Source organism: Gobio gobio, assembly GCF_949357685.1.
Source record: "Gobio gobio genome assembly, chromosome: 18".
NCBI lineage: Eukaryota > Metazoa > Chordata > Actinopteri > Cypriniformes > Gobionidae > Gobio > Gobio gobio.
Window position 1 is genome coordinate 9,040,391 of NC_137111.1, and position 19,912 is coordinate 9,060,302.

The 19,912-nt window shown below is 38.5% G+C and overlaps 1 protein-coding gene across 5 annotated transcripts in view; it reads right to left on the bottom strand.

The window, feature by feature from the left end:
• Nucleotides 1-19,373, bottom strand: part of LOC307142227 (tight junction-associated protein 1-like) — a 191,637-nt gene extending 172,264 nt beyond the window's left edge. For all 5 annotated transcript variants that reach the window (XM_079842902.1, XM_079842904.1, XM_079842900.1 and 2 more), the window contains exon 1: nucleotides 18,995-19,373. The gene's annotated coding sequence lies outside the window, so the exon portion shown is untranslated. The remainder of the gene's footprint in view (nucleotides 1-18,994) is intronic.
• Nucleotides 19,374-19,912: the final 539 nt, after the last annotated feature.

A 19,912-nucleotide genomic window follows, 5' to 3' on the forward strand; every position in this document is an offset into this window, starting at 1 on the left:
ATAATATTGAAGGTAAAAATGAACTGATTTGTAAACAAATACTTAAATTACACTCAATGATGGGTTTTTTAAAATAATACATTTATAATATTAACTTTAAAATTACAATCATATTTCTACTCCAATTAGTTTTTTGAAATATAAACATTTAAATGGTGGCTGTCATAAAAACTTGACAGATTTATTCCTACATGCATTAAATATCAAAGAACATTACAAATTATATTAAATAGCCTATGTAATATGGTGCATATATTTAGCTAAATGTTTCTAGCTGACTATGATCCGCTTCTCGAGCTGAGCCAGAGCGATCTCACGCCAAAACGGTATTTATGTTTTTGAATTTCGTAATAAAATGGACGTAATTTGAAATCTGAGACTGTTTCATATCAATAGTAACAAAGCACAAAGATTATTGCGATTTATTGGATGGGAGGAGCGCAACAATGTTCCTTTCTTTCATCAACTGAATAAAGGATGACTAATCCATTCTTGAGATTTAAGAATCTATATTGTTTCGCAAAAATGAGAATCGATTAAAATCAATTTTTTTTTACCCAGACCTAAGTGGAAATGTTTGGTACTGCACCCCAAACAAAATCTTACTGAAAGCTATTTTTTTTTGGATATCAAAATTTGGAACAAAACTTGTTTAGATTTATGGCTCTGATTTCCTCTTGCAGTTTTAGAGGTTTAAAATGTGTTTTAGAAAATATATTAGTTCATTTAAAATTTGTGCATTTTCCATAATTTATATGCACTTCACTTCATGAATAATCTGCCAAAAGTTGTCTTTCAAAAAGCTTCAAAGCATTCAAAATGTATGACAGTTTACGTTGGAAAGTGAATAAATGGATTATAACTACTGCATAAATATAATGTAGCACCATAAAATACCCTACAAATACAAAATATTAAATAAACATTATCGAATTAAAATATAGTACATTCATTTCACTGAAATAAAAAAATTGTCAGTCATTTTTGACTGCCACACGAAGCTCAGCAAAGGGTTAATAAATTATGCAAAGCATCGTGAAATCAAAAATTGTGTCATGCGTGTTCAGAAATGTACAGTTCTAAGACAATTCAGTGCACTTAGCAAACGTCATGTTTTAATTTAAGCAGAAACAATGAACCTGTTAAAGCAACGATTACATGTAGAATGATTTGACATCATAAACACCAACACTGAGAAATAAATCATTCTTTCAGGTTCAGCAGGTACAGAAAAAGCCAATTTAAGACAGAGGAATTTCATTTCAGGGTGAATTTCGGATTTGAAAACATGTACACGCTGCTCTCCCTTCTCTGAAGTACTGACCTTTACGAGACATTTCAGCTGCTGACTTGGTCATTATGGGCAAATAGCTGATTTCATTACCTTTAAACGCGATTCTCCAAGCACTGTTTGAAAACTGATGAAGGTAGAGAACAGAGAGTTCAATGAAAGAATTAGTAACCGGTGTCTGTCGCACTGAGAAAAGGTGCAGGCTATGTTGCAGGTCATGGATAATTGGATTCAAGCAACAAACATAAAAACAGACTTGACAGGCTGACAATGGGAGCAAGCGAGCGGAGGGTAAATTTGCACAAGAACTGAGGAACGCTCCACCAGCATGGGAGCTCGGCCAAGCAAAGGAATGTTTCCACACAATCCTCACGACTCCCGCTCAAAAAAACATGAGCGAATTCCAGAGGAGCTTCCAAAACACTGCAACATGTAGGTCGTTTCTCAGCACAAAAAGTCCTTGTGGTCTATTCAGCGATAGCAAAATGTCAAATCTTACAAATATTTTGCAGAAAGAACTTGCATTCAAGGCCATCGGAGCCTCACATCTTGTACCAACCGATAATGATCCAATGAATCCAAATTACAAAGAACATGTAACTATACATACATACACGAACCCCTTTTTGTTTTTGAACTTTGACGAAAGATCATTCATGCAGGTTTGGATGAGATTACAGTGAATACCAAAACCAGCTAAGAATTTGTGCAACCTAATGTACAAACGCAAAAGCAAAATCACAGGTGCATCTTTCCAATTAGGGATGCCTCGATACCACAATCTAATACCAAAGTACAGTAATTAAATCGATATCATACAGGGTCTGAATTTTGCCGCAGGTATTGCGCATAATTTTGCTCACTCTCACAAGTCTCCCTTTCTCTAGCTCTCAAAATTTGCAAAAGACATCGCACCTTCACTATAAAAGCAATCTGCACACTACGATTCAACACTTTCGTTGTCGTTTCGGGAGAGCTGACAAAAATGCCCACATCTTTTTAAACCTTGCCAATTTGAACATGCAAGCGATTTTATAGCATTTCGTAAAACATGGGATGGGAGCTCTTTGAGAGAGAGTTTTCTTTGCGCTCATACCAACAACAAACAAACAAGCCTAAAGAGCTCGCGTATTCCAAATTAAGTTGTTTTTCCTTATGGTGCGTTCACACCAGACGCAAATGAAGCGTTAAAGGGTTAGTTCACCCAAAAATGAAAATTCTGTCATTAATTACTCACCCTTATGTCGTTCGACACCCGTAAGACCTCCGTTCATATTCGGAACACAAATGAAGATATTTTTGTTGAAAGCTGATGCTGAGAAAGGCTTCAGATAGGCCTCCATTGGCATTCAGTACATTTACACTCCCAAGACCCATAAAAGGCACTTAAAACGTTGTTACAAAGTCAATCTCACCACAGTGACTCTACAATAATCTTACGATGCGACGACAATAGTTTTTGTGCGCAAAAAAAAATCAAAATAACACCTTTATCCAACTTGTTCTCGACTTCCGTGTGTGCCTCCACGACGCATGCGCGAGAATATGACGCAGATCCGGCGTTCGGACACATGACCCAGAAGCAATTTGTTTACGAGCAGAGGAAGACGCGCGTGTCTAAGCTGTTGGATTCTACATTGATTGTGCTTTAGGTCTCGGCGTAGTTCTCAAAATGGGGCTTAAGTGTGTATTTCATGGATTCCCGAACGCCGGCGCTGCGTCATATTCTCGCGCATGCGTCGTGGAGGCACACACGGAAGGCAATAACAAGCTGGATAAAGGTGTTATTTTGATTTTTTTTTGCGCACAAAAACTATTGTAAAAAGCGCGCTCTACTCAATTGGAGCTATACATATACATATTGAGACTACATGCTAGCAAAAGCCAGCAAATTGAGCTTATTCGCTGTAATTTAAAACAATCTATGTCAGCCATTTCGCAACGAGACTGGAGCTGCCTGGCAGAAGCCCCTCCCATGACGCGAATTCGCGTCTGTTGTGAAGTGAATGTCACGCGCGAATGAAGAGAGTAAACTCAAAATGTTAAAGCGTCCAACTACGCCCGAATAACGTGACTTATTCGCACAAGTCACGTCTGGTGTGAATGCACAGTAAGTCCAAATACACACAAAATGATGTCAAAAATGTCCATCTTTAATGAGTAGTCACATAAACACAGATGGTTATGTCTTTCGCGAATGTAAATAGTGCAATAGTATGCGTGCAAATATTATGAAATCTAAACGTCACTGGTTGAAATCGAACGCTGGAGATTTCGTTATTTAAAACGTATTAAACGATACGATCTTATGTATGTGTGCTGATCAGTGCTAAAAGAAAATAAATAAATAAATGTCTAATTAGAAGCAAAGTAATTCCAAATTTAATTTCTACTTCTCTCTTTATTAATTAGTTTTGGGCATGTTGAGTGAGATTCAACTGTATTCATTTTGTTCTATGTTGCCACATTTGCCAGTTTGTTTGCTTTAAAAATGACTGTCTGGTAGCTTTTCTGAGAGAAAGGCTGCAGTGTGTGGGCAAACGCTGATGAATAGAGTGTATCTGAAATTCTAAACCAATTTTGACTGCCAAGGTCATCTTCAACAGCCCTGCTTTGTACCGTTTTAAAGCAATAGCAAGGGGAAAAAAACTGAAGATTCCTGCCCTGATTGGAGTATGTGTGTTGAAGGTGACAATCTGTAACAAGGATGTAAGATACAGTCCAAAAAAAATCATATTGTTATTCTTTTGACAAATATTGGTGATTTGAACTGCAATATTTGTCATATTGCTGCTGCTTAGTTATGAGGGCAAAAAAGGCATAAAATCCCATTGTTAGAGTGGGTTTATTCATCTCCACTTTAATTTGCGCCCATTTTTGGAGCTGGGTTTAGCTGATAATTAAAAATGTGTCATTATCTTATACTTTGGCCTTTTACACTAACAACAGATTTCTGTAATTAGGGCTGCACAATTTGGGTAAAATCTAATTGTGATTGCAATTTAAACTGCCCTTATCATGCTCATTTAAACTTTCCTAGTTTAGTTTTGGAATCTCCTACAACAAGTTTACATGCATCAAAGGTCAAAAAAACAAATTCTCTCATAATATACATTACACATCACCACATTTTCAATGATTCTCAAACGACTCTGATTATTCAGTCTCTCTAAATCCCTCCTTTCCGCGAGCTTGCTCTGCTCTGATTGGCCAGATGGCCCAGTCTGTTGTGATTGGTCTACCGCTTACAGCGCATGTTGAAAGCTAAACGCCCATTACCATAAACTTCAGCTTTGCTTCCTATGGCTCAGCGATTGTACACACTGTAAAGACCATAACGATAGCGTTGATTTTACCATACCAATCCGAACGCGAGTCCGATGATGAAACATAGGAAGAACTAGTTATTCAACCCGAACCTCCGACTTGAGCAGCTACATTATGAGATGTTGCAGCTGTAATTCCTCACCATCAGCATTAACAAGTGTACATCCATCAACAAACCCATGTGTATATTTATGATTTATTGCGGTGCACATGCGGGAACTGTATCAATAACAGAACATACGTTAGCCCAGCACTAACATGAATGACTGATGTGACATTAAAGTTTGTAAAACAAATCTTGTTCCATCCTTTACCTTTACTCAAAGTAGAAAGAACGACAGACAATCTGCATTAATAGACACAATTTTAGGGAATAGCGGCCCACAGATGATGTGCATATAAGACGTAATAACGCGAGTTAACCGGATACAATATAAAACGACATTTTGAACGGTAGCAAATATATACATCAATAATTATTCATACTTGCAGGTTGTGATTCTGAGGAGCTGGTCCAAATAATCTGAGTACTGACCCATCTTTCAAGAGCAAGCCTTTTGTGAATCCGACGTTAAACTCGGACGTTAAACTTCAGACCCGAAGTGGTCGTCAGTAAAATGGAGCAAGTTGTTCGCGGGCAGACAACATACAACATAGTTGGGCATTCTGCAAATGTATTTTCTAGCGAAGTTGAACCGTAATGCATTGATTCGAATACAGGCGACTTGTTTATGCGGTCGATTCTTTCTTTTAGGAGAAAATAACTATTTATCGTGCACTTACGATTTTATAACTTTGCAGAGCGTTTACATTCATGATAGGGAGCATGATAGGGAGTATTCAGAGAACCATAATAGAGGTTGATTCTTTTTCACTTGATCTTTTTTATAAACAATGTTATCTTTTAAACAGCATACAGCCTTTGAATGTTTGTATTATTTACTTACAATGATTATTATCGTAAATAATAAACTTAATACATTTAATAATTTTTTTAAATAGTAAAAAACTAAAATTGGTACAGAGTAACGTAAAATTTGTATGGTATTGGTTAGGGGTGTGCATTGGCACTGCCCTCACAATTCGATTCGATTACGATTCACCAGGTAACGATTCGATTCAATTCGATTCTACGATGCATCAAAATTCTACTGCACACAACAAGACACATTTTTAATCAGTCATGAGGCAATACAAGCCGTCAGATATTGAACAACAGATTTTATTGGCTGCTATGTGTGTATTATCACTCTCCTGTATCTTTGACATAAATGTCATTAAATAAAATAAAATTGAATGGTACAGGGTATTGGATATGGCATTTTCAAACCTGAAAAAGAAAACATACATCACTGCTTTCAGTGCTTTGAATGAGAAATGTTTCTCTTCTCTCTGCTTTAGAACCATTTGAAATTATATAGAGCAATAATAACCAACTAAGCCAACTTTTTCCAGCAGTGAACATAAGTGTTTTTTTTTTTTACACACAGTAAAAAGCTCTAAGACAGGGCACTTCATGAACTCCTGTGCAAATATTAATCCGTAATTACAGTCACACTATTGTAACAACAACCACCACCCAGGCACCCAACAATAAAAATATTCAGTGCAACACACACAGTAACGTTGACACTAGGGACTCGTCAATTCTCGTGCTTGATTTTAGTGTGGCAGGCGCGTTAGCAGGGCATGTTTTTTTCGGCGCCCATGTTAACAGATTAGAGCATTCACATCGCACGCAGAGGCGGCGCGGCAGCGCATCGCAGAAGCAGAAGCAGCAGTGCCGCGATCGTTTCGGCGCCGAGTCTATTTTTGCCGCGCTGCTCACGCTGATTTAAAGCCACAGTGGATTGTTCTTGATCAAAACTGACCAGATTAACATGGAAAATAACAAAATTTCACCATGAAATCATGTAGTGAAGTGCCCCGTGTGTTTCACAATCACCATATGACATCCAGAGCTGTTAAAAAAATTTAAAACACAACACTGCCAGAAGTTTTTGCCCAAACTTCAAAAGCCTGTTTAAATGATTAAAACTAGAAGCATATATTTACTTTAATGTTAACTTACATTTATCATGTGAACTTCTTATATACAACAAGTTATATGCATGTGTGTTTGGGACAGAGGAGAACACGGTCGCATTTGCAGCATTTGCTGCCAATCATAAATCAAAGAAGCACGAGACAGACGGGGCTCGGAGGAGAAGACCGGAAAATGTGACATAATGTACAATATTTGTCTGTATTTGCAATATCTGCGCGAGACAAACGCTGCCAGTGTGAATCCACAATGGGGGCGCGGGCTCCGGCTCTCCATACCCACCGCTCAGCGTGCGGTGTGAAGCCGGCGTCAGAATCCGAAATGTGCCCAGATGTCCGCTTTCCAAGCTTTGGGTGCGTTTTTAATTACCCGTCTATCGCGGTCATCTCCCTCCGCCTCAGCCATCTTGATTGTTGTTGTTATGACCCTGGAAGTAATTGAAACTTCACAACTTTGTCCAACTTAAGGCCAGAAAATAAACGGTGACATAATCGATTATGGCACTTTGCCGCATCGATGCTGAATCGTGCATGCCCCGCATTGCGATGCATCGCTGAATCGATTATTGTTGACACCACTTGTATTGGTACCGACTACTGGAATTTTGGTACCGTGACATCCCTAGTAGCTAGCGTTACGGACTGTGTGTGCACACTAGGGCGAAGAAGTATAACAAATAAGCAAATATTTTCAGTTCATTGCACGCGCCGTCAAACAGAAGCATTGTTTACATTGACTCATTCAAATCGGAGGTGTGGCGGCATTTTTGACTTTCCGAAGACTAATAATCACCACAGTGAGAGGCTCCAGTCACATCCGTCTGCATGTAAAAAGATAATAGGCCAAACCACACTGACCGGCGGATTTGCAGCCCAACTCGGAGATCACAAGGTGCATCAGTGTTTTCACAGCAAAAGATACAAGGCTGTTTTCAGCTGCAGTAAATGGATTCCAGGCTCTTCCTCATCAAGAGAAAGACCAGCGCTAGGATGGGTTACACAGACTGAAGGAGAAATCTGTGCTGTTGCACAACCAGGTGTTGTATTTATCTTACTATCTCTTTCTCTAAATGTGTACATGGATTTTTTTTCAATAATTTGTTGATTATTATGGGTGCTATACATGTAATGATTCAAATTATAATTAAAATCTTGCCTTTATAACAATGAAACCCCTGTCACTGTTGTACTTTTGACATAGTCTTTTGATTTTTGCTCTTCCTCAAACAACCTCCTCCCAAGAAGATCTCCTTAAAGGGACTTTTTGAGGATTTGTTTTAAAATTTCAAATGAGTTAATATGACAAAGTATATATATATAATTAATTTTACAAAGTAATATGCAGAATTAATAAAAGGAGAAATAAAAGGACACTTTCATTTTATAATTTTATCCCATTTTGTTAAAAGAAATTGTATAGTGAAATTAGTATTGTGAATTGTATCGCATCGTGAGTTGAGTGAATCGTTACTTCCCTAACCAATATGGCCATAAAATCAATATCGCCATATCATGATTTCGGATGAATTTTCGATAAAATTGTGTAGCCCTATCGGTCATCATCTGCAAATAAAAAAAATTTAAAAAGCATATATTAGGGATGCACGATATTATCGGCACGACATCGGAATCGGCCGATAAACGCTTAAAATATAAAAATCGGCAGATTTGAAAAAATTATGCCGATATTATAACGTGTTGATACGAGCCTGTAATAACTCGCGTGTGCAAGGAGTGCTATAGCAATAAGATCATGTCAGCGCAGCAGTCCGGCCATTCTTGAAGTGAAAACTTGAAAAATGCAATGCATGTATGGTGATTTACATTGAAAGTTTTTAATTGCTGCCTTGAATTTGGGAATCAACAGGTTTTCACAACAAAACTAGCCCAAAACAAGCACAATTGCGTCTCCCCACTCTCTAGCGCGCAGCAGCCTCCGCAGCAGCTGAAGCTGCTCAAGGTCCTAGTGCCCGCCCGCTAGAATGTTTATAGCCTATTTAGTGGGGGCGCTGTTGTTATAGTAAAAAAATGAAAAGTAGAATACACAAATAAATAGAAGTTACTTCTTTTTCTGATTAAATAAAGCAGTAATAATGTCAAAGCACAAGCATGACACTTAAATACTTTTATATACAGTTTATTAATCTGTAATAACATTTTATGAAATGGATGATGAAAAATAATCCAAGGAGCACTAAAATAATTGTATATTTTTTTATTTGAAGCTCAAGACAGCATCAACTGATGCCATGACACAAACATTAAATCCAAAAATAAAATATTTAGGTTACAACTGCATCTGTCTGGGGTGAAAAATCACTGACTTTATTATTGTTATAATAGTTTTAATATACTCTTATTATAAAAATAACCTCATTAACATTTATTTATCTTTAACAAGTATCCTTTTAGTAAGGAGACCTCAGAAATCTGTAGGGCTGTAATCAACCAAAGAAAATCTTGGTCGACTGAAGTCCTGAAATTTTCGACTAAAAATCGACTAAAAATGACGTTAGGGAAAAAAACGTTAAATTAATTAGCTGCGCACTGTGCGCAGTACTTGGTAGCCTTGTTGTCTGCATAAATGAATTATAAATAAACATAAAAAACTAGTAGGCTATTTGCAGTATATTAAATAGTTTTTGAGCTGATTATTTTGCACTGAAATGAGTCTGACACACGAGTCTGTGTCAGCTCTGACAGCGTTGCATCACGTGCACCTGCGCAATATCATAGCCTATGATTTCCCAAAATATAGTACTATTGTCAGCTAGATATCATCACAATAACTTTTGAGGAATATGCAACATAATTTAGACAATTGTTTTTGTCATATGTATTATAATAACTGACAGACAGTACAATTTCAGCCGCACTGTGCAGCTCGAACAGGAGCTGAGCTCAGCTTCGCGGCTGAGACACGAATAGACTATTAACTTAAAGTTTTTACTCTTAAACACAAAAGGCACGTCCACTTTAATAAAAAAATGAATATTTATTAAACAAGCCAGATCAAGAGCAGAAAAAACGCTCTCACAATTAAATAAATAATATAAGTTACAGAAAACTAGCCTTCTTCAATCTGTCTCTCTTCTCCAGTGGGTTGGGCTAATCCAAAAGTGAAAACAATGGGGGTGTTTTGAAGACAGACTGTTACCTGTGAAACAGGGGTGCTCTGAAAACACCCTCATTAGCAATTAGTGCTTTCCACCTGATGAAATGAACGCGGCGCGGCAAAACTGATGAAATGAACGCGGCAAAACTGATGAAATGAACGCTGCAAAACGGACAGTACAGATCCACTTTTGCGGCACGACTGAAGCGTGGTGTTGTGACGCTGTATGTTGATGGGCGTTCCTCAAGTTTACCGCTATTGGCGTGCGTTTGAGCCAGCGGGGAATGAAAAACAAAGGACGGGCGAGAGACTTCTCTTCCCCAGTTGGTTGGGCTAATCCAAAAGAAGTGAAAACAATGGGGGTGTTCTGAAGGCAGACTGATACCAGTGAAACCAGCTCTGAAAACACCCCCATTAGCAATTAGTGCTTTCCACCTGATTAAATGAACGCGGCGCAGCAAAACTGATTAAATGAACGCGGCAAAAACTAATTAAATGAACGCTGCAAAAAAATCGACCAATCAAAATTTTGGTCGAGCCAGAACGTATCGACCAATAATCGACTAATCGACTGGGAGATTACAGCCCTAGAAATCTGAAACCAGAATGGAAAAAAAAAGTTTTTGCTCAAAATGGTGTCGTTTCCAAACAAAGGGAAAAAATAAACACATATCGGTATCGATATCGGCATCGCCCAAAATATCGGCATATCGGATATCGGCAAAAATCTAATATCGTGCAACCCTAGCACATATTAAAAGAAAATTATAAATTGTAACAAAATACTATCAAATTTCAAATGTGACCAATGTATGCATTTTAGTAAAGAACTGTAATCAAAGTTATTTAACCCATTATGACGGTCACTGCCTGTACACTTTTTCCCCAAACAGTAAGAAAACCTCAGAGAAACAGCAGAAAGCCTCTGATCATTACGGCTTACTTAATGAAAGAAGACTCTACGGCATCAATCGTCCAACAATTAAATTAAACACTCCAGACTGCTATCTCTTCAGCTAAGCCGAGCTACACGCAGCGGTACTTGACAGAGTAATCTTTCAACAAATCCCTCCCCAAACATTTTCACACTGGCTGTTTCCTAATTGATAAACCTCCATGGGGGGGCTGCGTTATCATACGACCACAGCTAGCACAAATCCGCCAGCCACCGGCTGCCTTAAAGAGTCCACACTCTCCAGCGGTGTGTGTGTGTGAGGTGCTGACAGAGCCCACACGTCCAGTGTTTGGAGCCGGATGAGAGAGAATGCAGAATGCTCCTGAGGCCCAGAGGAAGTTTTTAAGTGTGCCAACAACACACGTGGGAGATGAGGTCACTGACTTTTCACCCCTGTATTTACTGCATCAGCACAGTTGAGTTTATTGAAAAGCCCATGATAGATCAATCAGACATCAATAAGCACCTTCAGCCAACATCAGCTGCTGGAACTAATTCACAGAAATTTCAGCATCTAAATCTATTTGGCACAAACAGCAAAAAAAACTAAACGTTTTGGCCGAAATAGTTCTGGAGAGCCAAACTCATTGACCGAAACCATTAGAGCTTCTCTGACGACGAGTGTTGAGCGTATCAGTGTCTATTTCATGCACACAACAGAGAGAAACTACAAAAAGTAGAACACATCAGCAGTGTGGACGCACATCACAGTGAACAAAACCCTAGAGCAATACGCAGGGCTCGAAATTTACTTTTTTACTTGGTAGCACCAGCAAAGTTAGGAGCACCACAACTAAAATGTTTATATATATATTATATACTGTTTACATGTGCGTGTCATGTGCAAGTAAATCGGTCATTCAATTGTCAGAATAAAAAAAAATAAAAGTTGCTTATTGAAATATATGAATTTTGTGTTGTAAATATAATTTATTCTGAAGGAATATTCTCAAAAGTGTTCTATCAATTCTTTCATATTTAAATCTGCGTATTTGTGAGATTTACCCCGAAGGTATTTTTTTATGGCATTTTTTCCCTAATCTAATTAAATGTATGCTTCATCTTTCATTTTAAATGGTAAATGGTAAAAAAAAAATCAAAGCAGATGCATGTTGACTAAATTCAAGCATTAAAGAGAAAACTGTCTTCACTTTTATCTTTTTACTAGGGCTGTCAAAAGATTAATCGCGATTAATCTCATCTAAAATAAAAATTTGTGTTTACATAATATATGTGTGTGTACTGTGTATAATTATTATTTATATATATAAACACACACAAGCATGTATATATTTAAGAAAAATGTATTATATTTATATTTAAAATATTTATATTTATATATAATATAAATTATATAAATGTATATACAGTATATACATGCAAATATTTCTTAAATATATACATGAATGTGTTTGTATTTATATATACATAATAATTATACAGAGTACAAACACATATATTATGTAAACACAAACTTTTATTTTGGATGTGATTAATCGCGATTCATCTCTTTGACAGCCCTACTTTTTACACATTCATTTCCCACATATAATTGAATGAGGAAAGGAAAAACAAAAGAAAACAGCAACAACAGACTAGCATGTTGACTACTTGAACTTAAATTTTTCTCTCCTTTCTTTCTGGCCAGCAAATTTCTCAATGACTCTGATTAAAGTCAGTCATCTCAGTTGTGTCATGACGTTTGCATTGTTCAGTCAGATATTTGAGGTCTCTTACCCCCGTTGTTATCCACAAAACTTCAGTATCGACACTTTGAAATAAAAGACAATAAGCAATAAAGGGCATTGCTAACAACACATCCAGCCAGCCACCTACGTTTCTCATAACAAGCACATGAAGCTCCGAGTGCAGCTTCATCCTCTGTCACTGGTGCTGCTGGATTTGTAAATCGTGTTGGTCCGGTTCGGTATCTTCCAACGAACGCCTTGTGAAAGAATTTGGTTTAACCGCTGCCATCTCTACGAAACTGATCATCCTAGCAAGGTTTTGGCGGAGTCGGAGTGACTGTGTCGCCCGCGCACTTTTGCTTTAGTGGCCAAGAGCGTAAAGTTGAATGACAGGTGACGAGAACCAATCAGATTGGATAAAATAACACGCATCCAATTCTGATTCGCCAGGGATGCAGCGACCTGCGTCTGGAGGAGGATCTTTAAGAACCAATTAGAGACCAGCTTCAGGTCTATTTTTAGACTCAGATAGACATCCATTTGTCCGGCGTCCCTCACGCATGAAACATATTGAAGAACATATAAAATAGTAAACCCATCAAAGCCAGTTTTTATTAAATGCTGAGGCTCTTACTAACAGCCAGCACATCGTATGAGTAAACTATTTTATTTTTATTAAATTTTTATATAATTTTTGTATACATGTATATTTCTGGAATTTTGATGGGGGCGGCGCCCCACACCTATTGGCAAGCCGCCGCTGGTAGGGGTGTAACGGTATTCAAACCGAACCGGAAAACCGCGATACACCACCCACGGTACGAACCGCGATACACCACCCACGGTACGAACCGCGATACACCACCCACGGTACGAACCGCGATACGCTCATGTCGAACCGAACCGAACTGAAGTATTGTGTATTCGCCATGGTAACTGTTGTTTCCATAACCCCAAAATGCCACTTTATTTTCACTTTATGTTATTTTAAATTAGTGTGGTGGCTACTTTAGTATTAACAAAAACTGCTATTTAATATCTTTAACTTATCTGCCTATTTATTCATCAGTATTAGTCATATTAGGCTACAGTGGGACAATACTTGTGCGTGTCATCCATTTTTATTACATAAATTTGCTTGTTTTTTGGGGTTTTACTTTTTACATTATGGTAAATGATCAAATGAGTAGATTATTTCTGACTAGTCTACAGTGCAGATATTTATTTCATTTTAGTTTACTCAGGTATGCTAACTGCTCTAAAGAAGCCAATGTATAAACCCATGGCAATAATACTTTTGTTATACATGTTATGTGTGATAATATTTTATATTTATGCTTGTTGGAAGCAATGTTCAGATTCCAATATATTGCAAATATCAATCTTTTAGTCCCGTCAATCTTTACATCAATCCAGCATATAAATCAAGAGAACGACTCATCAACATGCAAGGTCATTATGATTAATAAATATTTAAAAAAAAGGGTGCGACCAGTGGGGAGAATGGGTCTAGAGCCCTGTAACACCGACATTTAATCTTTTGGAGCCATAACACCAATAATCAATAACCCGGGATTGACCAGCTGAAATTTGCAATAACCAGAATTACTTGTTTATATTGAATTAGTTAGTTGTACAATCCCAATAAAGACCAAACATTTAGCCCTAATCAGCAACATGTTCAGCTCTTAACAAGCAGCACTTTGCTAATTGTTTATCGACATAACCCATCTGTAAGTAACGGCTGAGGCATGTATGACTTATCAACTCACTTTAAGTGCACTCAATAAAAAAGGGAGGAGGTATGGGAGCAGCTAGGCTGTCATATCAAGCAAGCATTACACACTGAAACACTGCGGTTCATTCGACCTCCCCTGAGAGGCATCCAACACAGAGTCTTCGTCTCACACTATGAGCTGCCTACACTAACAAAAAGAGGACCAACACTAGCATGGTAGCACTTGAAGTAGTGTCTTGCCCATTCACTTCTGTGCACAGTATACACAGCAATTAACACAACCCTACACTGCCCAATACATGCTGTCTAGGTAGGCAGCTCACCAGGTTGGAGACGGCGCCAGAGAAGTCAATGACATTAGGATGCTGATCTACTTTAAACAGAGCTGGATTAGTGATGCCCCGGCCTTATATCAACACTACAGCTACTGAAATAGGCCTGTGCATTATGTTGCAAACTGTAAAACTGAACATTATTGCATACAGATGAACTCTTCCTTTACTGGAGATCCAGTTGTAAGATGCATTTAACTGCATATAAATTCAAGATGCTCGTACAACTCGACCAAATAAACCATTTTTGATTACTTAAAGTAGATATATACTTTAATTGGATTTCTTTAATGCCACAGATCATTACACATTTTTATAATATCTAAAGATTGATAATATTGCTCACAAAAAGTACATTGATTAAAAACCGACAGTTTGCGTTACACTGCTATATAGGTCATTAGGTATTTGTGATAACGATTTGTGATTTTTCATGATTTTTGTGCACTCACATATTGATAATATTCACATATTGTCAATTGTGTTTCCATGTGTAAATATGCTACGGACGTACATTCGCCATAAAATAAAATGATGTCACTCCGTGTTTTTGAACACAATAATGTACACGGCGGTTAACATTACAAGCTGAAGTGTCAACAAGTCCATGTGTGAACGCAAAGCGCTCTGGTTTCACTTCATTTTAATGTTTATGTAAATTGGAAAATGGTTTTTGACCGTTATACACTGTGAAAAATGCTGGGTTAAAAACAACCCAAGTTGGGTATAAAATGGACAAACCCAGAGATTGGGTTGTTTTAAATGTATGCTTAAAACAACCCAATCGCTGGGTTTGTCCATTTTCAACCCAACTTGGGTTGTTTTTAACCCAGCATTTTTTACAGTGTAGGTCAAACTACCTTAAAGGATCACACCATTATTTTGGGAAATAGGCTCATTTTCCAGCTCCCCTAGAGTTAAACAGTTGAGTTTTACCGTTTTCGAACTCCATTCAGTCGATCTCCGGGTCTGGCGGTAGCACTTTTAGCATAGCTTAGCATAGATCATTGAATCTGATTAGACCGCTAGCATCTCGCTCCAAAATGACCAGAGTTTCAATATTTTTCCTATTTAGTGGCATTTTGGGGTTATTTACTTGACTCTTCTGTAGTTACATCATGTACTAAGACAGACGGAAAATTAAAAGTTGTGATTATATAAACTGATAAGGCTATATGCTCTCATTCCTGCGTAATAATCAAGGAACTTTGCTGTCGTGCCATGGGCGCAGCGGCACAATGATATTACGCAGCGCTTGAAAATAGTCCCAGCACGCTCCCTGTGCAAGCAAGTTGTCATGTTGGTTATGCTGACGGAAGTTATTTTCAGGTTCAACTACAATACATTTTTGGGTGCACTGTCCCTTTAAAATTACATGTGAAAGTAAACCATAAAGTAGAAATATGTTTCTAATAAAATATAATATTTAGGTTTGGCGGTGTTGCAAATGATATATACAAATGAATTAAATGATGAACACTAGTAGGGCTGCAATCTCCCAGTCGATTAGTCGATTATTGGTCGATACGTTCTGGCTCGACCAAAATTCTGATTGGTCGATTTTTTGCCGCGTTCATTTAATCAGTTTTGCTGCGTTCATTTAATCAGTTTTGCCGCGCCGCGTTCATTTCGTCAGGTGGAAAGCACTAATTGCTAATGGGGGTGTTTTGAGAGCACGCCTGTTTCACAGGTAACAGTCTGCCTTCAGAACACCCCCATTGTTTTCACTTCTTTTGGATTAGCCCAACCCACTGGCGAAGAGAAGTCTCTCACTGGTCCTTTGTGTTTCATTCCCCGCTGGCTCAAACGTACACCCAAAGTGGTAAACTTGAGGAACGCCCATCAACATACACATGAGGGGAAGCGTCACAACACCGCGCTATTAGTGGATCTGTACTGTCAGTTTTGCCGCGTTCATTTCATCAGTTTTGCCGAGCCACGTTAATTTCATTAGTTTTGCCGCGCCGCGTTCATTTCATCAGGTGGAAAGCACTAATTGCTAATGGGGGTGTTTTCAGAGCACCCCTGTTTCACAGGTAACAGTCTGCCTTCAGAACACCCCCATTGTTTCACTTATTTTGGATTAGCCCAACCCGCTGGCGAGAGAGACAGATTGAAGAAGGCTAGTATATTAGGTAGGTAGATAGGTATATTATTTATTTAATTGTGAGAGCGTTTTTTCTGCTCTTGATCTGGCTTGTTTAATAAATATTCCTTTTTTATTAAAGAGGACGTGCCTTTTGTGTTTAAGAGTAAAAGCTTTAAGTTAATAGTCTATTCGTGTCTCAGCCGCGAAGCTGAGCTCATATGTTTGAGCTGCACAGAGCGGCTGAAATGAGTGTCTGTCAGTTATTATAATACATATGACAAAAACAATTGTCTAAATTATGTTGCATATTCCTCAAAAGTTCTTGTGATGATATCTAGTTGACAACACATAGTGCCATATTTTCGGAAGTCATAGTCTATGATATTGCGCAGGTGCATGCGATGCGACGCTGTCAGAGCCGACAGACTCGTGTGTCAGACTCATTTCAGTGCAAAATAATCAGCTCAAAAACTATTTAATATACAGCAAATAGCCTACTAGTTTTTTATGTTTATTTATAATTAATTTAGGGAGACAACAAGGCTACCAAGTACTGCGCACAGTGTGCAGCTTATTCATTTAAGTTTTTTTTTTCCTAACGTTATTTTAGTCGATTTTTAGTCGAAAATTTCAGGACTTCAGTCGACCAAGATTTTCTTTGGTTGATTACAGCCCTAAACACTAGTAGATGCAAAGGAGAAATATTGTTAACTGTTAGACCTTAAAATATGAGTCTTTATGAAGTGAAGTGCCTTGAAACATTATTCAATGTGTTGACGTAATTTCCACTGAAACAGGAAGAGAGGGCGGGACATATTCAACAGCTCCTCCCCTTTTTTTAAATAGCCAATAGCGTTTCGTTTATATCTCATTTTGTTCAGAGCTGTTGAGCTCGGTAAAGCCGCAGTTTCCTCTTAATCTCTAACCGTTTCTCCTCCTAATCTCCTCCATATCACTTTAAAATACAGCATTCTCTGCAGAATTTAAATGTGTCTGATACATTTTCTGGTCTGCACCGACTCGCTCATATGATCCACTCTGAGCTCTGGACTGGACCACACTAAACCAGACTTCATTCACCTCAATGGAAAGTATAATTACACTGTCTGAACCCCCTAGAGTGCACTATGTGCCATTCATCATGTAGAAAACAGTAAATAAGTGAACAAGTGACCGGTTTCAGCCGCAGCTTCAGTGTAGGGGGGCGGGGCTTCAGATTCTAGAGAGCATTTGATTGGACAGAAAATCTGATGAGAAGCTGATGTCATCAAAATCATTGATCATATTGGCGGAAGTGAGAGACTAAGTATTGAATGCGTATATCTTCTAACAGTTAATTGTGTCATTGTTTTGGCTCACACTAGCTTAACAGTAAGGCTATCATATTCATAGTAAAACTCACCCCCAAAAAAACTCTACTTTGATTTCATGGGGACTTTAATGAAATCATTGAATTTTAATGTGAATAAATGACTTCTTCCTAAAGGTGTATGTGTGTTAAGCGAAATTAGCAAGCAAGCCACACAATTAAATCGTTAATCGCAATTATTTGTATGACAATTAATCGTCAAGCAAGATCCCAGGCTCGTGACAGCCGGAGGGTTGATACATAACCGCAGGTTACCTGTGTGTGTGTGTGTGTGTGTGTGTGTGTGTGTGTGTGTGTGTGTGTGTGTGTGTGTGTGTGTGTGTGTGTGTGTGTGTGTGTGTGTGTGTGTGTGTGTGTGTGTGTGTGTGTGTGTGTGTGTGTGTGTGTGTCCATGATAGACGAGTTATTTCAGCATAAACTCAGAGTATGCGTCGAAATATCGCATCGTTTTTATTCCCCAAAAGCATTCCACGAAGTTATACTATTTCATGCTAGGACACGTGAATAAAACGTTAATCCCCATCGCTTTAGGACATAATCATCATCATAGATCAAGCCGCTAAACGGTCGAGTATTAAAGAAGACCGCGTAACAGGATCGGTTGCACAACCGGATCTGGTAGTATTAATACGAGTATGTATATATCTGTGATCAGAAGGACAAAACGGCATTAAGGAATTAAATATGTATATTTAAATCACGAACCATGTGAATGGAGAACACAGATTTCATTGCCGAAGGGTTTATTTTCGCCTGTCCGTGGCCATGACTGAATAAATCCGCGTAAAACACCTGACATCCACACTTTTAAGATTAGTAACCTTCTCTAATCTGCTATTCGATCGGTGCCTTGAGGATATGTTTATCGAGAAGCATTTCACAGGTGTGATTTGATGTTGACATTAAACACAGCACGACAGGGTGTGTTTATCAGTTCATCTCAACGGTGACTGCCCGCGTATATCAACAATATATGAAAATAAGATTTGATAGTACATGAGCGAAATTAACTAGTGTTACGAAGGTATATATTCGTGAACTTCTTACCTGCTGCCACTAGTGAATTTCCCGCAGTTAAACGCGGAGTTCGGCGTAGCTCGGTCTCGACTCTTGCTCAAACTGAATAAACTTTGCCCGCTTTTCCTTCTTCTTCTCCTCGCTGGCTAACACTCTTGCTAACGGCCGCTCAAGTGCCTCCGCTCGCGCCGTCAAAAGCGATCGTCGATCCTGCGCCCTCTCGCCGGTGTCCCTCGTTGAGGAGTTGAAGTGTTACCGCGGATCGCAGGTGTGGATAACCGCTCTTTCAGGTTTCAGATAAAGTTTATCTCCATCTTCTCCCGTTCAGCGCCATCTTTCCCGCGGGGCACGCCGGGTAATCCTCAGGAATCCCGACGCGACGCGACGCGTTCGCTGCTCGTCCCGGAGTGCTGGAATGCTGCTGGGAATGGGATCAGGGAGACGGCAGAGGAGGAGAGCAACTCATCTCTGGCATTAGACACCTCGGGTCTATATGATGATCTAGTTTTCAGAAGTTGATTCTGGCAATGGTAAAATAATGGTAGCCTACCCATTTTTAGCCTGCTTAATACTTTTATTTTCATAACGTCGTTGGTAAAATATTAGGCTAATATATCATAGTAGCCTATTTACATTACTCAAGTGTATCAAAGGTCCAAAAAAGCCTGATAGGCGTACCATAACAATCAAGCAGTTAAATGGGCTGCATTAAGGGATAGTTCACCCAAAAATGAAAATTATATAGATATATTATATATATGTAGCTATATGACACTATGAGTTATATAAAAAATATTCTGGCTAATCCAAGCATTATAATAGCAGTAATAGTTGCTCTGTTTTTGAAAAAATGCGTCTGTCCGTCAAATAACTGCTCCACGCGGCTCCGGGGGGTTAATAAAGGCCTTCTGAAGCGAATCGATGCGTTTGTGTAAGAAAAATATCCAT